A 22,051-nucleotide genomic window follows, 5' to 3' on the forward strand; every position below is an offset into this window, starting at 1 on the left:
GTATGCCTGAAAACACTTTACTATTTAGAATCAACACTCCATCCAGATAATTTTTTGACTAGCTATTATATCCTCAATTTCCTTTTCTGTCTCTAATAATATGCTTCCTCAGATTCCTCTGTGTCACTCTCAGTGGCTAAGAATCTTAATGGAAAGTCCAAATCATCATTTACTTCTATACACATTTTTCCCAAATAAGATTTCATTGCACACAAAACAAAATCTTGCACCAGCAGACTCAGTATGTGCTATGGTTGACAATAAATTGGTCCTGCTATGAAATGAAATGGCACCCCAGACAATCACTTCTGGTTTTCAGACTTTATTGTGGGTAACAGTCAGTTAGAATCCCACCCAAGTCCAGGCATCTCCATAGATGTCTTTGCCTGGAATCACATTATCTGTAGTAGAACTGTTTTCAGTGATGAGTCACCCTTTGAACTGAGCCTTTGACAGTGGTGGGATACCAACCTGATTGTTGCCAACTATAGGCCAGACAGCCAAGAGTGAAGGTCATAGCGAAACTCCTTTGGTTGTCATCCATGGTACTCTTACAACAAAGTGGTATGTTTACAATATTCTATGTCCTGTTTTGTTGCCCCTCATGACAAGCCATCCTGGGGTTGCATTTCAGCTTGATAATGCCCACATGTACATGATGAGAGTATGTACTGCTTGTGTTCTTGCTTGCCAAAACCTACCTTGGCCAGCAAGTTCATCAGATCTCTCCCAAACTGAGAACATTTGGACAATTAAGGGGAGGGCCCTCCAGCCAACTTGGGATTTTGATGACATAACACATCACTTAGATTGAATTTGGCATGAATTCCTCATGATGACATATCAATCAATGCCAAGTCAAATAACTGCTTGCATAAGGGCCAGAGGTGGGCTAACACATTATTGACTTGCTCAATTTGTGAAGCTCTTTCTCCTGAATAAATTATCCAATTTTTCTAAAATTGCAATCATTTGTTCGTCTGTCTATGTACATCACATCTGCATTGAATAATTCTTTTCATATTTCTGTATTCCTGATGTTCACTGAATATTTTTGTATTTCCTTCTTTCATTGATCAACTGAAGTATTTCATCTGTTATCCACGATTTCTTCATAATTACCTTCCTCTGTACACACAATTTTCTTTCTAACGTCTGTAATTGCCCTTTTTGGAAATGTCCATTCCTCTTCACCTGAAATCCCTACTAAGCTATTTATTGTTGCAGTATCTATATTCTCAGAGAACTTCAAGCATGACTCTTCATTCCTTAGCACTTCCATATTCCACTTCTGTGTACACTTATTCTTCCTGGCTAGTCTCTTTAACTTCAACCTACTCTTCATAATTGCTAAATTGTGATCTGTATCTATATCTGCTTCTGGGTATGCCTTACAATCCAATATCTGAATTCAGAATATATGTCTGACCATAATGTAGTTACTGAAATCTCCCTGTATCTTACGGCCTTTTCCAAGTATACCTCCTCTTCTTGATTCCTGTACAAGGTGTTTGCTATTACTAAATGATAGTATTCTAAGATTCAATTAGTCTTTCTTCTCTCTCATTGCTACTAACAAGTTCATATTCTCCTGTAACCCTTTCCTCTACTCCCTCCCTATAACCACATTCTAATCTCCCATGACTATTACAGTTTTGTCTCCCATTACATATTGTCTTCATATACTTTCTCTATCTCTTCATCTTCAGCTTGCAATATCAGCATGTACACCTGAACTATTATTGTTAGTGTTGGTTTGCTGTTGAGTCTGATGAGAACAACCCTCTCACTGAACTTTACACAGTAACAAACTCTCTGCTCTACTTTCCTATTCATATTACTTTATACTCTTCTGACTAGAAATTCTTATCTTTTTTCCATTTCACTTCACTGACCTCCACTGTATCTAGAGTGAGTCTCAGCATTTCCATTTTTAGATTTTCTATCTCCCCTACCATGTTCACACTACTGATATTCCACACCATGAATCATAGAATATTGCCCTTCATTGGTCGTTCAATTTTTTTCTCATGGTCACCTCCCCCTTGGCACTTCCCTCCAAGTGGTCTGACTAGGGGACTAGTCCAGAATCTTATGTATGGGAACAGAAAAACATAACACATGGGAAGAATCCACCATGCTATGTCACAATATGCCAGTGATATCAAGCAGATGCTCCAAAATTTTTAGAGCAACCTCAACATGTCACTTCCATCTCACTACACATATCTTCAGTTCTTACACTAGAAATAAATAGAAGCATCCAAAAGCTACTTGTACACCCCCACTGTTTCTTTCATGATTACAGTGCCTTCTTTGCTGTGAGTTGTTTGTGGCAGGAAAATACTTAAACTGAAAAGATTCAGCACATCTGGAGAAATCCGCTACTTTAAATCAGAAATGACATCCTGCATCTACACCTATACATGTACCCTCAAATTACTATAATGTGCATGGCAGAGTGTACCTGGTATCACTCCTGCTCATTTCCTTTCCTGTTCCACTCACAAACAGAGCAAGGGAAAGAGACTGTCTAAAAGCCTGCATATGAGACCTAATTTTGATATATTTTCTTTATGATCCTTACGTGATATTTACGTTGCAGGCAGTACAATCATTCTGCAGTCAGCCTAAAATACCAGTTCTGTTAATTCGCAGAGTAGTGCCATGTAGAGAGAATGTCACCATCCCTCTATAGATTCTCAGTTGAGTTCATGAAGCTTCTCTGTAATACTAGGGTGCTGATCGAACCTACCAGTAACAAATCTATCGGCACGCCTCTGAATTGCTTCAATGTCTTTCTTTAATCTGACCTGATGGAGGTCCCAAACACTCAAGCAGTACTGAAGAATTGGTTACAATAGCATTCTATATTACATCTCCTTTGCTGGATGAGGTACACTTTTACAAAATTCTCCCGCTAAAGCAAAGTAAAGCCATTGTCTTCCCTACTACCATCTTGAAGTGCTCATTCAATTTCCTATCACCTTGCAACATTATGTCTAAATACATAATTGTGAAAGCAATCAATTTTCGACGAAATAATTTAATTGGATTGATAAAAAATCTACTCATCAATCACTAGCAGAACACACACATAAAAGAAAGTTCTAATTAGACAAGCTTTTGGAACATGTGGCTCCTCCTTCAGACAGAAGGTTTTGAGGGAAGGAAGAGGTGTGAAGGAATGGAACTGGAGAGGTCTAGGAAAAGGGGCAGATTTTGGGAAAGTCACCCAGAACCACAGGTCAGGGAAGACTTACCAGATGGAATGAGAAGTACAGACTGATTGTTGGGGACTGCATCAGATGAGATTTGCAAACCTGAGAGCTTAAAGGTGGAAGACAGAGTAATATGCAAGACAGAGATTACTGCTCAAATATCATTCATGAGTTATCAGAGTGAAAAGCTAAGTGCATTTATGTAACAGAGGTGGGAAGGGGTGTGGTGAAAAATACATGGATAAGACAATGGAAGGTGTAGAAAACTAAAACAGAGTGAAGAATAGAGTAGTTGCTGTGAAGAAATGCTGAGACAGAAGATGTCAACATCAATTAAAGTCAAGTCGGAGGTGAGAACCAAGAACATGTGGTAGCGCTAGGTCCCACAGGCCGAGTTCTAAGAAACAGGTGTCTGGGGGAAGAATCCATGTGGTGTGGATCACAACTGTCATGTTGCAGAGCATGCTCTGCAACAGTATACTGCATGTTGCCAGTATGCACCTTCTACCTATGCCCATTCATCCTAATTTAAAATCTGTGGTAGTCATGCCAAAGTAAAATGTTGAACAGTGTTTACATAGAAGCTGGTATATATGATGTGTAGTTTCACATGTGGCTCTCTGTTTGATTGTATATAATTTGCCAGTTACAGGGCTGGTACAGATCGTGGTAGGAGGGTGCATAAGGCAAGTCTTGCTGTGGGGACAGTCATAGGTATAGGAACCATAGGGTAGGGAGATGGGTGTAGAAGGAGCTTAGGATCTGACAAGAGTATTCTGAAGATTGAGGAGGTGACAAAAAGCAATTCTAGGTGTGGTCGGTTAAATCGCCGACAGAATGGATCTCATTTCAGGGCAGGATTTTAGGAAGCCATCACCTTTTTGAAGTAGCTGATTAATACATTCCAGACCAGGATAATACTGAGTGATCAGTGGTGTGCTCGAAAGTTATTTTTTGGAGGGATTAGTAGTACCGTGATTGGATGTGATGGCCCAGGAAATTTGCTTTTGAACTAGGCTGGTGAGGTAATTACGTCCAGGAAAGGCTGAGGTGAGAATGGCGATGTATTGCTGTAAAGAGTCTGCATTTGAACAAATATGTTTGCCTCAGATGCCAAGACTGTACGGGGAATGTTTGGAATGGAAAGGATAGCAACTGCCAAAATGTAAGTACTATTGTTTGTGAGTAGATTTGTGCGGACAGAAGTGTGTAGCTGCCTTTGGCATGGACGAGGTCAGCATCAAGGAAAGTGGCACAGGATTCAGAATAGGTCCATGTGAAATTTGATTGGGAGAATGTATTAAGAGGTTCCAGGAATTTTAACAGGTCAGCCTCACCATGAGTCCATGTAGTAAAGATGTCATCAATGTATCTAAATCAATCAGGGGTTGAAGATTTATGGATCCCAGGAAAGCCTACTCTGAGCGGCCCATGAAAATGTTGGCATAGGAGGGAGCCTTCCTGGTTCCCATGGCCGTACCCCCGAACTGTTTGTATGTCTTCCCCTCAACGGTTAAGTAGTTGGTAAGTATGAAGATGTGATTCTTGAAATTTTTCTGGCGTACTGAATATTCTATGAGGCTTAGGGGTTGTAGCCAGATCATTTTGACTACTCACTGCAATATTGTGACTGGCAACTGTCCAGTCAAAATATTATGCCAGGAAGGCTGCAATCCCAAAACATCATAGAAAGGTATGAAACTGATTAAAGTCAGTAGGAAAGATGTCATAGGTTTGGGATCAGGTGGGCTTTGACTGAGGAAATATTCAGCAGCAGACAAACTACACACATAAAAAAAAAGTTCTGCATCACCGTGGTTCCGAGAGTTCTGGAGCCTGTACAGAAAATTGGAATAGAGATCAACATAAACATCATTTTTGCCCTTTTTAACACTCATGAAAATCACACATTGCATGTTGTACCACCATACAGCAAGACCTTCAGAGGTGGTGGTCCAGATTGCTGTACACACCGGTACCTCTAATACCCACTAGCACATCCTCTTGCATTGATGCATGCCTGCATTCGTGGTGGCATACCATCCACAAGTTCATCAAGGCTCTGTTGGTACAGATTGTCCCACTCTTCAACAGCAATTTGGCGTAGATCCCTCAGAGTGGTTGGTGGGTCAAGTCATCCATAAAAAACTCTTTTCAATCTATCCCAGGCATGTTCGATAGGGTTCATGTCTGGGGAACATGCTGGCCACTCTAATCACATGATGTTGTTATCCTGAAGGAAGTCATTCACAAGATGTGCATGATGTAGTTGTGAATTGTTGTTCATGTAGATGAATGCCTCACCAATATGCTGCCAATATGATTGCACTATCAGACGGAGGATGGCATTCATGTATCGTAAAGCCATTACAGCTCCTTCCATGACCACCAGCAATGTATGTCGGCCCCACATAATGCCACCCAAAAACAGCAGAGAACCTCCACCTTGCTGCACTCACTGGACAGTGTGTCTAAGGCGTTCAGCCTGACCGCATTGTCTCCAAACACATCTCCAGTGATTGTCTGGTTGAAGGCATATGCGACACTCATTGCTGAAGAGAACGTGATGCCAATCCTAAGCGGTCCATTCTGTATGTTGCCGCACCCTTCTGTACCGCATTGCATGGTGTCATGGTTGCGAAGATGGAACTCGCCATGGATGTTGGGAGTGAAGTTGCGCATCATGCTGCCTATTGCGCACAGTTTGAGTCATAACATGGAGAGCCCTTCCTGGCACAAAATAACAATTCAGATGCAATAAAACTTTGGTATTGACTGTATAGGCATGGTTGAACTACAGACAACATGAGCTTTGTATCTCCTTGCTGGTGGAATGACTGAAACTGATCGGCTGTTGGACCCCCTCCATCCAACAGGTCTGCTCATGCATGGTTGTTTACATCTTTGTGTGGCTTTAGTGACATCTTTGAACAGTCAAAGGAACTGTGTCTGTGATACAATATCCACAGTCAACAGCTATCTTCAAGAGTTCTTGGAACTGGGGTGATGGAAAACTTTTTTTGATGTGTGAATGTACATGAGAGCTGTTGGTATAGAGGGGGGTGGCATCTATACCAACATCCCCCACATACACGATCTGTTTGTTGCTGAACGTTTCCTCAGTTAGTGCCCACCTGATTCCAAACATATGACATCCTTCCTACTCGTCTTAGTCAAACTTAGCCTTACCAACAACTTCTTCATTCTCATCCTCTCCGAAGGCCAGGCACACACTGCTGTCCACATTAAACCTACTGGAAAACAACAGTACTTACATTTTGACAGTTGCCATCCTTTCCATGTCAAATGTTCTCTTCCATACAGCCTTGGAATTCCAGGCAAACCTATTTGTTCAGATGCAGACTCTTTATAGCAATACATCACCATTCTCACCTCAGCATTCCCTGGATGTAGTTACCCTACCAGCCTAGTTCAAAATCCAATTTCCTGGGCCATCACATCCAATCCTGGTACTGCTGATCCCTCCAAAAAACAACTTTTTATCACACCACTGTTTACTCAGTATCATCCTTGTCTGGAATGTATTAACCATCTACTTTGACAAGGCCATGACTTCCTAAAATCATGCCATGAACTGGGATCCATTCTGTCAGCAATTTAACCCACCACACCTAAAATAGCTTTTCATCATCCTCCCAATCTCCAGAATATTCTTATCAGATCCTATGGTCCTTCTGCACCCATCTTCCTACCCATTGGTTCCTACATCTCTGACTGTCCCCAATGCAAGACTTTCTCCTGTGCACCCTCCTACCACCACATATACCAAGACTGCAACTGTAAAAACATATACTATCAAAGGGAGAGCCACCTGTGAAACATGTCATATACCAGCCATTATATAAACAAAGTTTGGTCTCTTACATTGGCATGACTACCATCAAATTATCAATTAGGATGAATGGGCATGAGCGGAGGCTGTATACTGACAACACCCAATATGCTGTTACAGAGCATGCTGTACAGCATGACAGTCATGATCTCTATGCCTGTTTCACCTCACACACCATATGGATTCTTCCCCCAGACACCAGTTTCTCATAACTCTGTCTGTGGGACCTAGCGCTACCACATGTTCTTGGTTCTCACCTCTGACTTGACTTTAATTGATGTTGACATCTTCTGTCTCAGCATTTTTTCACAGCAACTACTCTATTCTTCACTCTGTTTCAGTTTTCTACATCTTTCATTGTCTTAGCCATCTATTTTTCACTGGTCACCTTCCACATCTGTTACATACAATGCACTTAGCTTTCCACTCTTTTTAACTCTTGAACGATGTTAAAAAAGGTCTCTGTTTTGCATATTAATCTGCCTTTCACCGTTAAGCTCTCAGGTTTGAAATCTCATCTGATGCAGTCCCCTACAATCAGTCTTTCCTTCAAATCCTGTCCACTAAGCCTCCAATGAACTACTGAGTGACTTTTCCAAAATCTATTCCTTTTCCTAGACCTCTCCAGTTCTTTTCCCTCAACCCTCTTCTTTCCCCCTCAACCCTTCTGCCTAAAGAGGGAGCCATATGCTCCAAAAGCTTATCTAATTATAACTTTCTTTTATGTGCATGTTCTGCCTGCACTTAGTAAGTAGATTTTTTATCTATCCAATTAAATTAGGTATATAATTGTTGTGATTGTGTCAAGCAGCACACTACAAATGGTGTGTTTGAACATTACAGGATTGTTTTCTTTACTTGTCCACATAACTTACATTTTTCTACATTTGGAGCAAGATGCCATTCATCACATCAACTAGAAATTTTGTCTAAGTCATATTGTATCCTCTTATAGTCACTCAATTATGACACCTTGCCTCACATCATAAAGTCATCAGCAAACAGCCGTAAATTGCTGCCCACCTCGTCCATAAGGACATTTATGTACAGTATATAGAGAATTAAAATGGCCCTATCACACTTCCCTGGGAGGCTCCTGATGATGTCTTTCTCTCTGATGAGCACTCACCATTGAGGACAAAGTAATGGGTTCTGTTACTGCAAAAGTCTATGAGCCACTCATGTATCTGAAACCTAAAACGTATGCTTGGACCTCTGTCAGCAGCCTTCAGTGGAGCACTGAGTCAAATGCTTTCCGGAAATCTAGGACATGGAGTCTGCCTGTTGCCTTCTATTCATTTTCTGCAGGATGTCAAGTGAGAAAAGGGCAAGCTGAGTTGTGCACAAGAGATGCTTTCTAAATCCATGCTGAAGATATTGGTTGGTAGCTGTAAATGTCACTTTTTTACCTTTCTTATATACAGGAGTTGCCTGCATTTTTTTTCCAGTCACTTGGGACTTTTTGCTGGATGAGAGATTCACAATAAGTGTGGGCTAAGTGAAGGGGCAATGATGGGTGCAGCATACTCTCTGTAAAACCAAACTGGGATTCTATCTGAACCTGGTGACTTACTTTTTCAATTCTTTCAATTGCTTCTCTATGCCATGGATTCCAGTTACTATGTTGTCCATTAGGAAGTCTGAGAGACAGTCAAACAATTATTTTTTTGTATGATCCTCGTCCATGAATGGTTTTTTATATGTGAAATTTAAAACTTCAGCTTTCCTTTAGCTGTATTCTATTGCCATCCAAGTCCAGTCAATGAGTGACTGGATAGAAGCCTTCAACCCACTTAGTGATTTTATGTATGACCAGAATTTTCTTGGGTTTTTGGCAAGATCTTTTGCTAAGGTATGACGGTGGAAGTTATTGTATGCTTTGAACATTGATCTTTCTATGGATGCATCAATCTCTACTATCGTTTGCCTGTCAGTGTTTTTGCATTCTTTTTTTTTAATTGAGTCTGCAACAATCTCTGTTTCCTCAGCATTTCCCAAATTTGATTATTAAACCATGGAGAGTCCTTTCCATCCTTAACACACTTACCTGGGACTCTGAGTCTGATGTGTGATTTACAGTCACTTTAAACTTTGCCCATAGTCCCTCTATATCCATCATGCTGCAGCTAAATGGTGTACATTCATTGTTGAAGTGAGAGGCTAACAACTGTTTAGCTGCTTTTTCAAGCATAAACACTCTCTTGACCTTCCTGATGCACGTATTAGTAACCATGACCACTAAAGTGATGTCATGATCACTAATCCTTGTCTCTGTCCTGATGCTGTGGATAATATCAGACTTGTCTGTAGCTGTAAGGTGTAAAATATTTCTATTTTGTCTGGGTTGTCTAGCGAGTTGTTCAAGGCAGTTTTTGGAAAATGTGGTCAGAATACTTCACAAGACTGTCTATCCATACCATCTTCAGTGAATCCTTAGATGTCCCAGTCTATACTTGGTAGTTTAAAGATGCCTCCAACTAACATTGCATGATCTGAGTATTTCTGTGCTACTGACCATAGAGTTTCCTTGAATGACTGTAAAAACATCACTATTAATCTGATTTCACCTACAATTGTTATATTCATCCAGATAACCTCACTGTCACCCTCAGATTTGACTATATGAGAGACAATATTTTTACCACCTACAATGAACACTCTCCCCTCTATTGCATCTGATCTGTTTATCCAATATACTTTCCACAACCCACTACATATTTTGCAGCTTTCTGCTTTGGGTTACTGCCAGCTTTTGATCCCAAGAATAATGTGAGTCTGAGAAATTTCCTGCAGGGCAATAAATATTGGTACTTTGGTATGAATACTTTGGCAGTCTACTAGTAAAATTTTGACAGTTGAAGTGTGTCTACGTTGTACATGATCCAATTTCACTTTGCGTAACAACTAGCAAGTGTTCATCAAATGATCCCAAACTACCACCTAGCCTAAAAAAAAAAACCTTGTGCACTCTTCTCTGCTACACAAGTAACTGCTTCCTTGTACAGTACACCCATGACCTACCAAGGGGAGTCCCACAACTTTGCACCCTTTAACACAACTCCAGAAATCTGCAGCCATGACCATCACAGAATCGACAAAGTCTCTCTTTGAGACCCTCCACTCAGCTCCAAACCAAAGAACCCTGACTGACTCTGAATATGGTGCTGCTAGTTGTGAGATTTACTTAAACTCCACAAGTGAGGCTAGCAGTTTCACTACTTCCACCAGTCACCTGTAGGAACAGAGGATGTCAACAGAACCCAAGAGACAGGCATTGTTGGTGCTGTCATAAGCAACAACTTTCAGACTACTGCACCCTTTACCCTCAATAGCCAAAGGCAGGGCCTGCTCCACATCTTGGAAGAGCACCCCCTCCCCCCCTGACCACCATCTTTCCCCTCCCAACCAGACATACTGAGCCACACTGGGATTATTTGCAGCCCTGGACACTTTTTCTTGAAAGGGTTCGAATGAAGCTCCCTACTACTAATAAAAACCTCCTCCCATGTGCTTGATCAGACCTGCTGAAGGAGTGGCCATCTGTCCAGTCAGAGAGTGAATGAGCGAGGCCAGATGGCCAGCACCCACATTGACTTTCCACGTCGAGTGACATGCGCATGTAACAACCTGCCGCTCACCCTGCAGTGAGCTTGGATCCCCGCATCTGATACATTGGAAGGTGCCTCAACAGCAGAGCCCATGTGTGAAACAAGTGACACCTCATGTGTCCCATATGATGTACCAGTTTCTCAGCTGCCACCACACCCTTAGGCAGCAGCCTGCAGGCAACTGACCATGGCCATAAACATTTTCAGCTGTACACAAACTATGGCCAGCTCATACTATGTCTGCACATAGCCTGCACACGCACTATCTATTTTACTACTACTAAATTGTGAATTTAACTATGAAAACAAAAAAAACTAAATACGTGATTCTCTACTCTTCTGGTGCTTCACTACTGGTGGCTGGTGGCTGACTGAGCTGTGGTTAAAGGTTACGGCCATCCAAAAACAAAGTACTACTGTGCTACAGATTGCTCATAGTACACATTACCATACTAAAACATGTTACTCTAGCTCTCAAATACAAAAATATGCAATGACTTTGCAAACATGCAAAAATACAGAAAAAGTTTAAGACTTAAACTGAGAACACAAACAGAAAAGCTAAATATGTTACTTGCTAGTCTCCTGGTGCTTCACCGATGAAGGATGATGGCTGACTCCACTTCTCTAACAGTGAGATGTACAAGACAGGCAATTATCTCAGTGTACCTGTTAAGAAACCATATGTGGTGCTTGCTTTTCCACATTCACTTGATCAGTGACTTCTTGAGCTTCAAAGAATAATCAAATCCACATAATGTATCTTCTGTCTAGGATGGCATATGGTGTCCTTCTGAGTACCTATTGGTCTCTTTAAGTCTATAGCTGTTGACTGAATAAAGTGGCTGAGGGGCATAGTTGTTCTATGCAGTATGAATGAGAAAAAGAAACATGCAAAACTGATGAAAAATGGATATGAGCATTATGGGACTTAACATCTGAGGTTATCAGTCCCCTAGAACTTAGAAATACTTAAACCTAACTAACCTAAGGACATCACACACTGCCCAAGGCAGGATTCAAACCTGCAACCATAACAGTCACGTGGTTCCAGACTGAAGCACCTAGAACCACTCAGCCACTGCGCTCGGCAAACTGATGAAAATAACAAATATAATAATTTATGACCTAATAGGTAAGAAAAGGGAAATGTAAAAAATTTGAGTATATTTCAAATGCATCTCTCAGCTGAGAGAATGAATTCAGTTGTTGTAAAGTTTATCAAAGGCACTGGGCTTCAGACACGGTTGTACTTTTGTGCCACATTGAAATCTTATAGAGAACACCACATAACTCAGCAAATAGTGACATTGAAACTACAGGCAACCATCATGTCCCTCCACCCAACACATCTTGTAGATTCTCTGATTGCTATTCCACTGAACACTTCCTTAAAGACACTATGTCTATTTGCAGAGGCATTAGCAGATGCTACAACTTTTTTCATTGTTGCTGATGAATTGTGACAAACAGTGACCTGGAAAGAATGTGTGAAACTATTGCCCAATAAATTATTGTTACATGTGCAATGTGTTTTGCATTAATGATTGTTTCAGTAACCTCATGGATGGCACCCTTTAACTAAAAAACCATAACTGAACAGCTGTGAATGATAATTCCAACACATATCCTCAGACTGACATTAAATTTCTTGCAAATATCTTTAACTATATGAGCAAGAGTGAATCCAGTTAGATGACACTCTTCATTTTCATCTTCAGAATGAAACTTCTCGTAAGCATTACAGAATGTAATAAAATATTCCCTGTGCATTCCTTCATGAAGGTAAGAGGCAGATAAATTAAACTTTCCATTGTGAAAACTGCTGGTGGTTTCATTTAAGAAAACTGAAAAAACTTTGCTCCTCTCAAGTGGATAAAATCCTGTCTTAAAATTCTCCTGTGCATACATCAATGAACTGATTTTGTATAGTTTTGTTTGTGTATATGGTATTCAAATTAAAATTGAAACTGATTTCTTTAATTACATATAAAGTGTTGGGGAAACCTACATATTGACATCCAGGCTGACACAAGACTACTTAGAAAATTATTTTTCTAGACTTCAGGCTGATAGTACAGTAGGTCTACAGCTTTTGAAGTAAAGCACAGAATGCATCTTCTATACAAACAGAAAAGCCAATGAAATATCTTTTCCTGTTGTTCTAACATCATTGACAAAAAAGATGACAGCTTACATCTACTAACATTATAATCATAGCTGAAGGAGAGACTGATAAAGCAAGTCATTTTTAAGTTCATTTGCCAAATACATCAAAAATATTGATTTTATTGATTCTGGTGGCAGAACAAAGAATATCTGCCTCTGGACAATGGCCTTGATGACTGAGAGTGTTACAGATGAGGAGTTGAACATAGTGCTTTCAGGTACTTGTACTTCAAAGGTTGTGTTGCCCGCTAACATGAAGACATTGTTATTTCATTAGGGACAACAGAAAATTGTCCTTTTTATCCAAAAAAATTCATGAATCAGGACCAGTCCTGATATAATACCTAAAAGAGGCCTTGCTTACGCAACACCTGAATGGCTGGTGGCAGTGGTGGAATGCAATAATGTTTTCACAGGTTTTCAAAGATAAGGGTGTCTAAATGCATCAGGGTAATGGAAACATTAGTTTCCCAAAATATATGGAAAAAAATATCATCTGTATGTGAGCACAAGGAAACATTTATCCAAATCTTTGAAAAGGCAATCTAAAACACCAAAAAATTCACCACAGAAGAACAATTTTGCAGCATGACTGTTTTAAGCTAAGAGATATATGATCAATACATTTTGTTTTCTAATATCAGTTTAGTGAAATATAGCTTGCAGCTGCACACTGTAATTGTGAAAACATATTTTCTTTGAACAGACAACATTTGTAATTAATGAGACAAAGGTAAATTAAAGCTATGTACTTTCAGTGCTTAAGGAATGATGGGAAAAATAACTTGTGTTTTGATAGCTGAGCTGTATGTTTGTAAATAACTTGATGATTGCTTATGCAGTGTGTGAGATTTGGACTCAGTGCCACTGCAGTCTATCGTGTGACATCATGGTTGGTAACCAGTGATGCTTGCTATACACCCAGAATGGCCTACATCTCATGTATTTTACATACCATGTACAGTCATTTTTGTCAATCATAATATTTCTATTTCCTGTGGCCTGCTGGCTCATGTTAGAAATGGGCATCCAGGCAACAATCAGAAATGAACTGAAATGCAAGTTAACTGTGTGTTATTTCTTCTGTTCTGATTCACTAAAAACAGGTTCAAAAATAATTCAGTTTACATTATATGAAAACATGTGGTTCATATTTATTGACTGATGACCTCAGAAGTTAAGTCCCATAGTGCTCAGAGCCATTTGAACCATTTTTTCATATTTATATTTTATGTTATTTTCTTAGACTGTTAGATTTATTTCTGAAATGTATTTTACGAAAATATTTCCACTTGTTGGTTAACCATGATATATATTTTTAATCAGATTTCTTTGCATCGGTGCTTAGTGCATTACTTTGACATAAATTATAAAAAAAATTTGTTCACAGATGTATGAGATGTATAGTAAAACATATTTTTTCACTTTTCAGAGGACTGACCCAATAAAGTGTAAAACACAGGAAAGTGTAAAGTATAGGGAAGCAAGGGAAACACAATAATCAAAAATGAATAAATTAATCTTACTGACATTCTCATTACATTGTTCAAAATATGAAATTAGAACAATTTAAATTTTGCCTGTTTAAAAAGATGTGAAATAATTAATTTCTTTTGTTTGTTAGTAACAGCAACCAGCTGTACTTGCCTCTCCACAGTATATAAAGCATCAAACCCATAATCATCACCCGATGCACTACCAGTACACTGCCTAAAAATATTAACACATTCCATAGTTTCTTACCTGCTTGGCACAATTAGTTCTTGGTCATCATCTCCATCACCGTCTTCACCAATCGCATTTCTCTTCCCTTCTTCAAATGTTTGGTAATTATGCTGTCTACAGTTGGCACCCCTGAAGTGATGACAGAGGTATTAACACTGACATATTCTTGAAACATAGATAACATGCCAGTCACAGAAAAAACTGTAGGCTTAGACAAATCTCCTTCCAGTGGTGCATGTGTGTTTTCTGTGAACTGAAATCCTGCTTTCATGAAACAGGTCAAGATAGTTCAAAGAGTCACATCCATCCGTGCTTTGGATGCATAGGACTAATGCATAGCATCCAAAAGTGATATGATCATAGATTTTAAGTCCATGCCATTATCATACACAAATACCACCTTCTGGACAGGAATTTTTCTATGTTTCCATGTAAATGAATCGATTATTCGCAGCTCTAACAGTTAAAGCTTACTCATACAATTAGGAGGCAGGAACACTAGCTTGATATTTCTCAGCTGCATATTGTCAGGTTGTGCTCGACATCTGTCACTTAGCAGCATTATTTTCCTATTTTTTGCCTCCATTTTAGCATCCAGTGCCTGCATGGTGCCTGTGAAGATGGAATTGGTCAACAATGCAGTGCTGTTGGAATCATACCTAGTAGGCAGAGTTCTCACAGTTCTGAAACAACTTAGCTTTTCAAATTTACCAATTACCAAAGGTGGTAATTTTCCAGACCATCATCATTGTCCATAAGTATCAGTTATCTTCAACTTACTCAGTTTCCCATCAAGGCATTTCACACCTTTAAACATATCTTACTTGCTAATATGTTATAAAAAATGATCAGTTTTGTCAAGATTAAGCATGTTTTTTGGATCATAAGCTTTAAAGATATTTTGCAGTTCTTTTTTCCATTTGTCCACAGTTCCCTTATGAACACTTACACCTTCATGACACCAGTGGTTGTAAAAATTACGTAAAGATGATTTTTAGATTGATTGCTGTGAAGTTGGTGAACCCCATTTTTTTGTAGCAAACTGAATCACCTTTTCTCTCAGTTTGTTGCATTCAAGTGTAATTCCCAATGCTCTCAAGGTAACAAACCATTCTGCAATGAGTTTCTCCAAATGATCATACACTGATACCAAATGTATTTATGTCTTTTTTGCAATGGAATAAGAATGTCTCCTGTTGGTTTTTATGTTGGGCCAATTTCTCACAATTGTATTCAGGGTGGAAGCAGTAAGTCTTAGGAAATTCACTAACTGAACTTACGAACCAACATGCAAATGTGTATGTTGTAGAATTATAATTGTTCTTCCACAGTTATACATTTCATGTCTTTCCTAATCATTTCACTAATATGCACTGATTTGAGTTAATACAGAATGTGACTTTTACTTGTTTGCTTATTATTACTGGTACAGTACCAATTTTTTTTGGAGATCATTGTTACAATTACAGCATCCTTGCGTTCAAAGAAGCAGTTACTGTATGGGAAAAGGAGAATATAAATTTTACAGACTGCTGTTTGGAAAGTTTAATCTAATGGTGCATTTTGTTTCAGAATTATTTATTAAATATGCTGGAATCATTTTTATTTTTTGGGAACAACGAGACTTCTCGCCTAGCTCTTTTTGTAAAAAGTTCTCATGACTCAGAAAATCTCCTGTCGGCTGTCTTCTGTTTTTAATTGTGGTAACTTAAACAATATGATGGTAATGATTCTAGTAGCAACTTTCATTCTGCTCATTGAACTGTATTACAATGACTTTCATCTAATTTCATAGTCATTTATGCAAATAAACACCACTTTTGAAGACAGCTATCTTGGTAATAGACTTTTGTGAATCATTGTTACTTCTACTCGGAATCCACTAAACTGTACCAGGTGCGCAGTTTAAGGTTGGTATGACCTGATGTCAGATGTAAGCTTCCCTCCTCGAGGTGCTCTGTAATATGATGACAGTCTCTTCCCTCTTTCTCACCCAGGAAATCCCTGAACCAAGTGAATTCCTTGTTGACAACAAGCTGTACATTTTTTGCCTACTGTTCTCTGTTTACAAAGACTGCCAACATAAGTGTTTCAACCATACTGTGTTACAAGTTTTATTTATCATAGTTTTATAATGGTCATCAATGAACATTAAACATTAAAACATGAATGTCTTTTTAGTGTGGTTTCTAGAAAGACATATACTTATGTGTTTTATTTACACTATTGGGAATAATCAAAGTGATGAGGGAACCTACACCCAGTTTGGATGTGTCAGCACTCAGCCACTACCTTTCTGATTATCGTGAAGGCAGTGACTGAGTGCTAACAAGAAACTTGCAAATGTGCAGCAGGAAGATTGCTACTAGAGTCACTATCATCAGATTGTGATTGTGATTAAGGCAGTGACTCAGCATACGTTCCCACCCTACCAAACACTGTGAAACTACAATACAGGTGGCCAAGACCCAATGCAGCAGCAATGAAAAACTTGCTCACTGTACGAATGCTACATTACATGATAAATAACTTTGTGAATAGTTTATATTTTCTGCTTTGATCCAAAGCTGACTTTGAGCAGGAATATGATGCACCTTTTGCAGAAATCAGTTTGAAAATCAATGCTAAATGTCTTGAGAACATCAAAGAAAACTTAAAATGAGGGAAATCTTCTAACACGGGGTCTTTAATAATGGGAAAGCATTGTACTGATAGAATGTGATTTCTGTTGATTTCTGTTGTTCTACTGATAGAATGTAAAAAGTGAGAAAAGATAATATATGGGAATTTAAAAATGGGGTTTTATTGTAAATCACTTGAAAAGCATTCATAAAAAAATTGATAATTGCATATTTCATGTAATCTTCCTATTTCTTTTGTTGTTGGAAAAGTGTCTTTCTCTTTCCACCCTAGCCTGCTTCCTGTGGTCAGCAGGTTATACCAGTAGACTTATGAAATATGTCAGATTTGTGGATGTCATTAGGCAGGCCTACCATCAGCCATTGAATTGGGGTCATTACCTGGTAAAAATGTTTCTTGTAGCTGGTGGGGGGTCATGCAGTACATTGGCTAATAACATAAAATGTACTTCTAGAATAAATTCCTTTAAAATGACTTGTAGTAACATTCATAGTACCTAAATCAAAGTACTTCAATCATATTACATAAATCTGTGTTACAGTTTAGCCAATCTGCTGTTAAATATTTAGTGATATAACTCCATGATTGATAGCATTGCATCGACACTGGCAGTATTGGCAGTGCATCACTGATACAAAGTTTTAGCCTTCTGCCAATAGGTATGCATGTGTGTTCATGCAGTAAGTTCTAAACATGCCATGGGTGAAATAATGAGAGGTCAGTAGGAGCACACAGAGGGTGCTTAGTCTGAGACGTGCAGTCTCTGGAGTCGAGGAGGTCGGGTGGTTGATCACTGGGCCCACATTGTGATGCTATACAGACGGGTTTTTGTATATCCCAATGGCATGTGGGAGGGTTACTTGCAGATCAGCAGGTCACTGTGTTGCTGTCCACTTGGGAAGTGAAGTGACAAGATGCATCAATGGACTTATGTGCTGGATTCTAATCTGATTTTGATGAGCCTAGTTGTTCTGTATGTTTAGGATGAAGCCTTGATGATATAGGCTGTTAGATTATTTTCTCTGGGAGTTTCCTGTGCTGATGTATGTTCTGCTTCAGAAGGGTTACAATGGTTCTGTGTGCAGTTCTAAGAATTTTATTGTGGAACTGAGACAAACATCTGTCCTTCTTTGTGGTACCACAAAATTTCTTGTTCTAGCTTTTGTTGTTTTAAAAAAAATCACAAGTGCCTCATGCATATGGTGGAATGATTATAAGCAGTGGTTTGTGTGGCTGAATGAAGCCATGTGGTGGTGCTCTTGGCCAACATTAAAGATGTATTGTGTTTAGCTATATGTTGCCTCTGTTGTGGAAAGCTGTGAAAATTAGATTGGTATTTATTGTTGGTGTGGTGAAAGGGTGTGAAGGGATGAGCTGGGTTCAAATCTTGTGGTCTTATGTACCCAGTGGGTAACCAGTAGTTGCTTGGGTGTCATGGACATTTACTTTAAAGCTGCTTTGCATCATTGCTCAGCTTCAAGACAGCTCAGAATGACATATATGTGTGTATGTCCCCAGTGACTGATTGGCAAAGCAAATTCTGTAACATGCTTTGCTCACCTTGAGTGTCTATCACTGTACACTTGCATTGCTTAACTCACTCAGTGCTAGACTGTTTTCTGAATCCTTGTCTAGAAATAAGCAAGTTTCCTGCAGGGCAGTGACTGAGTGCTAACAAGAAACTTGCAAATGTGCAGCAGGAAGATTGCTGGTAGAGTCACTATCATCAGATTGTGATTATGATTATGGCAGTGACTCAGCATACGTTCCCACCCTATAAAACACAATGAACCTATAATACAGGTGGCCATGACCCAATACAGCAGCAATGAAAATCTTGCTCACTGCACTAGTACTACATTACATGATAAATAACTTTGTGAATAGTTTATATTTTCTGCATTGTTCCAAGGCCGACTTTGAGAAGGGATATGATGCACCTTCTGCAGAAATCTGTTTGAAAATCAATGCTAAATGTCCTGATAACATGAAAAAAACTTAAAATGAGGGAAATCTTCTAACATGAGATCATTAATAATGGGAAAGCATTATACTGATAGAATGTGACTTCTGTTGGAACCAAAAACAAAAAGGAATATAAAAAGTGAGAAAAGATAAAATGTGGGAATTTAAAAATCTGGTTTTATTGTAAATCAATTGAAAAGCATTCATAAAAAATTTGATGATTACATATTTCATGTGATCTTCCTATTTCTTTTGTTGTTGGAAATGTGTCTTTCTCCTTCCACCCTAGCCTGATTCCTGTGGTCAGCAGGTTCTACCAGTAGACTTATGAAATATGTCAGATTTGTTGATGTCATCAGGCAGGCCTGCCCTCAGCCATTGAATTGGGGTCATTTCCTGGTAAAAATGTTTCTTGTAGCTGGTGGGGGGCATGACCTCTCTCAGATCTGCACCTGTATTATTGTGAAATACATTGGGTAATAACATGAAATATATTTCTAGAATAAATTCCTTTAAAATTACTTGTAGTAACATTCATAGTACCTAAATTAAAGTACTTCAGTCATATTACATAAATCTGTGTTACAATTTAGCCAACCTGCTGTTAAATATTTAGTGATATAACTCCATGATTGATAGCATTGATTTGATACTTTCTGGCAGTATTGGCAGTGCATCACTGATACAAAGTTTTAGCCTTCTGCCAGTAGGTATGCATTTGTGTTCATGCAATAAGTTCTCAATGTGCCATGGGTGAAATAATGAGGAGTCAGTAGGAGCACACAGAGGGTGCTTAGTGTGAGTCCTGCAGCAAGCCTCTGGTGTCGAGGATGTCAGATGGTTGATCACTGGGCCCACATTGTGATGCTATACAGAAGGGTTCTTGTATATCCCAATGGCTTGTTGGAGGGTTACTTGCAGATCAACAGGGAGTTTCCTGTGCTGATGTATGCACTGCTTCAGAAGGGTTACGACAGTTCTGCTTGCAGTTCTAAGAATTTATTGTGGAACTGAGACAAACACCTGTCCTTCTTTGTGGTACCACAAAATTTCTTGTTCTAGCTTTTGTTGTTTTTAAAAAAATCACAAGCACCTCATGCCTATGGTGGAATGATTATAAGAGGGTGGTTTGTGTGGCTGAATGAGGCCATGTTGTGGTGCTCTTGGCCAACATTAAAGATGTATTTTGTTTAGCTATATGTTGCCTCTGTTGTGGAAAGCTGTGAAAATTTGGTTGGTATATATTGTAGGTGTGGTGCAAGGGTGTGATGGGATGAGCTGGGTCCAAATCTTGTGGTCTTATGTACCCAGTGGGTCACCAGTAGTTGCTTGGGTGTCATGGACATTTACTTTAAAGCTGCTTTGCATCATTGTTCAGCTTCAGGACAGCTCAGAATCACATATATGTGTGCATGTTCTCAGTGACTGATTGGCAAAGCAAATTCTGTGACATGCTTTGCTCACCTTGAGTGTCCATCACTGTACACTTGCATTGCCTAACTCACTCAGTGCTAGACTGTTTTCTGTATCCTTGTCTAGAAATAAGCAAGTTTCCTGCAGGGCTATGCCCATAATATTTCTTTTTCTATCTATTCACCTATGACTGAGCATGGAAGAACAGTGATTAGCGCACTGTACTCACATTTGGGAGGAAAATGATTCAAACCTGTGTGCAGCCATCCCCATTTAGGTTTTCCCCTGATGCCTCTGAATTACTTAAGCAAAATGCTGGGATCATTCCTTTGGAAGGGCATAGCCTCCCTCTCCATCCTTCCCTAATATGAGCTTGTGCTCCATCCCTATTGACCTTGCTGTCTATGAGACGTTAAACATTAATCTTCTCCTCCTCCTCCTCCTTCTCCTCCCCCGCTTCCCCCTCTATTCACCTGTGAATTAGTTGCTGAATTTAATTGATGGTAGCCTAGCATATCCTTTCTATTCTAATTCCTCTCATTATTTTCTTAAGGGGGGTGGTGTGCAATGCCTAGCTCAATGCTGACTGTATGTTCTTCGAATAGTGATGACTGCTGAGTAACTTATTATACAATGATTTATAGTTCTGGCAGTTTTGACTGTTAGATTGTTTTTTGACAAAAAAACTTTTCGGATTATTGTCATAAGAAGGGGCACTATCTATCTTCCAAGTTAGTATTTGCAGTGTTTTGAAGAGCAAAGCATACTAATTTGGTTAACTGTTAGTCTGCGTATTCCTTTGGCACATAATTATTGGAAGCTATTATTAGAGTGTTTTCCAAGTAACTGCTAGTGCCTGGTATGTACTGTTTGCTGGAATTAAAGCCTTTTCTGAGGTGGGATTGATCACTGGTTGATGAAAGGAGCATGTGTCCCTACAATAATTCCATGGTTAATAGTATTTTGCTAAAAGGGTTTCAGTCCATGATTAAGTGCAAACCTTATCTATGTCTTGCATACCACTTGTGTATTTTAAGTATACAAATGATTTTCTCAAGAGGGGGCAATGCCTGAAGCCTAACTCAGTGTTGAATTTGGAACCATAGTGGTTTTATGGAGTAATCCACCATTAAATAATGTTTGTTAATGACCTAAGGCCCATTGGTTGAATGTAAATCTGATTTTTCTCTGATGTACCTATTGTGTATGTTGTTTAAGGCAGGCATCCATAGAGTAACTCAAGTTTTAATAATACCTGCTAAATGGACTAAGGCCGTCTGATGAAGTATATCTCTTATTAAAATTGTCCAAATTTGTACCAAAGGATGCCTGTGTGAAGGAGATATTTTTGTTAACTAAATTTTATATCAAAGTGCTCAGAGGCCGTCCACTGAACACCTGTTCTCGAGGCTCACCTGCTCCGAAGGTTGCCTCCCATTCGCTATCTCTGTCCTTGA

This window comes from Schistocerca cancellata, chromosome 9, assembly GCF_023864275.1.
Source record: "Schistocerca cancellata isolate TAMUIC-IGC-003103 chromosome 9, iqSchCanc2.1, whole genome shotgun sequence".
NCBI lineage: Eukaryota > Metazoa > Arthropoda > Insecta > Orthoptera > Acrididae > Schistocerca > Schistocerca cancellata.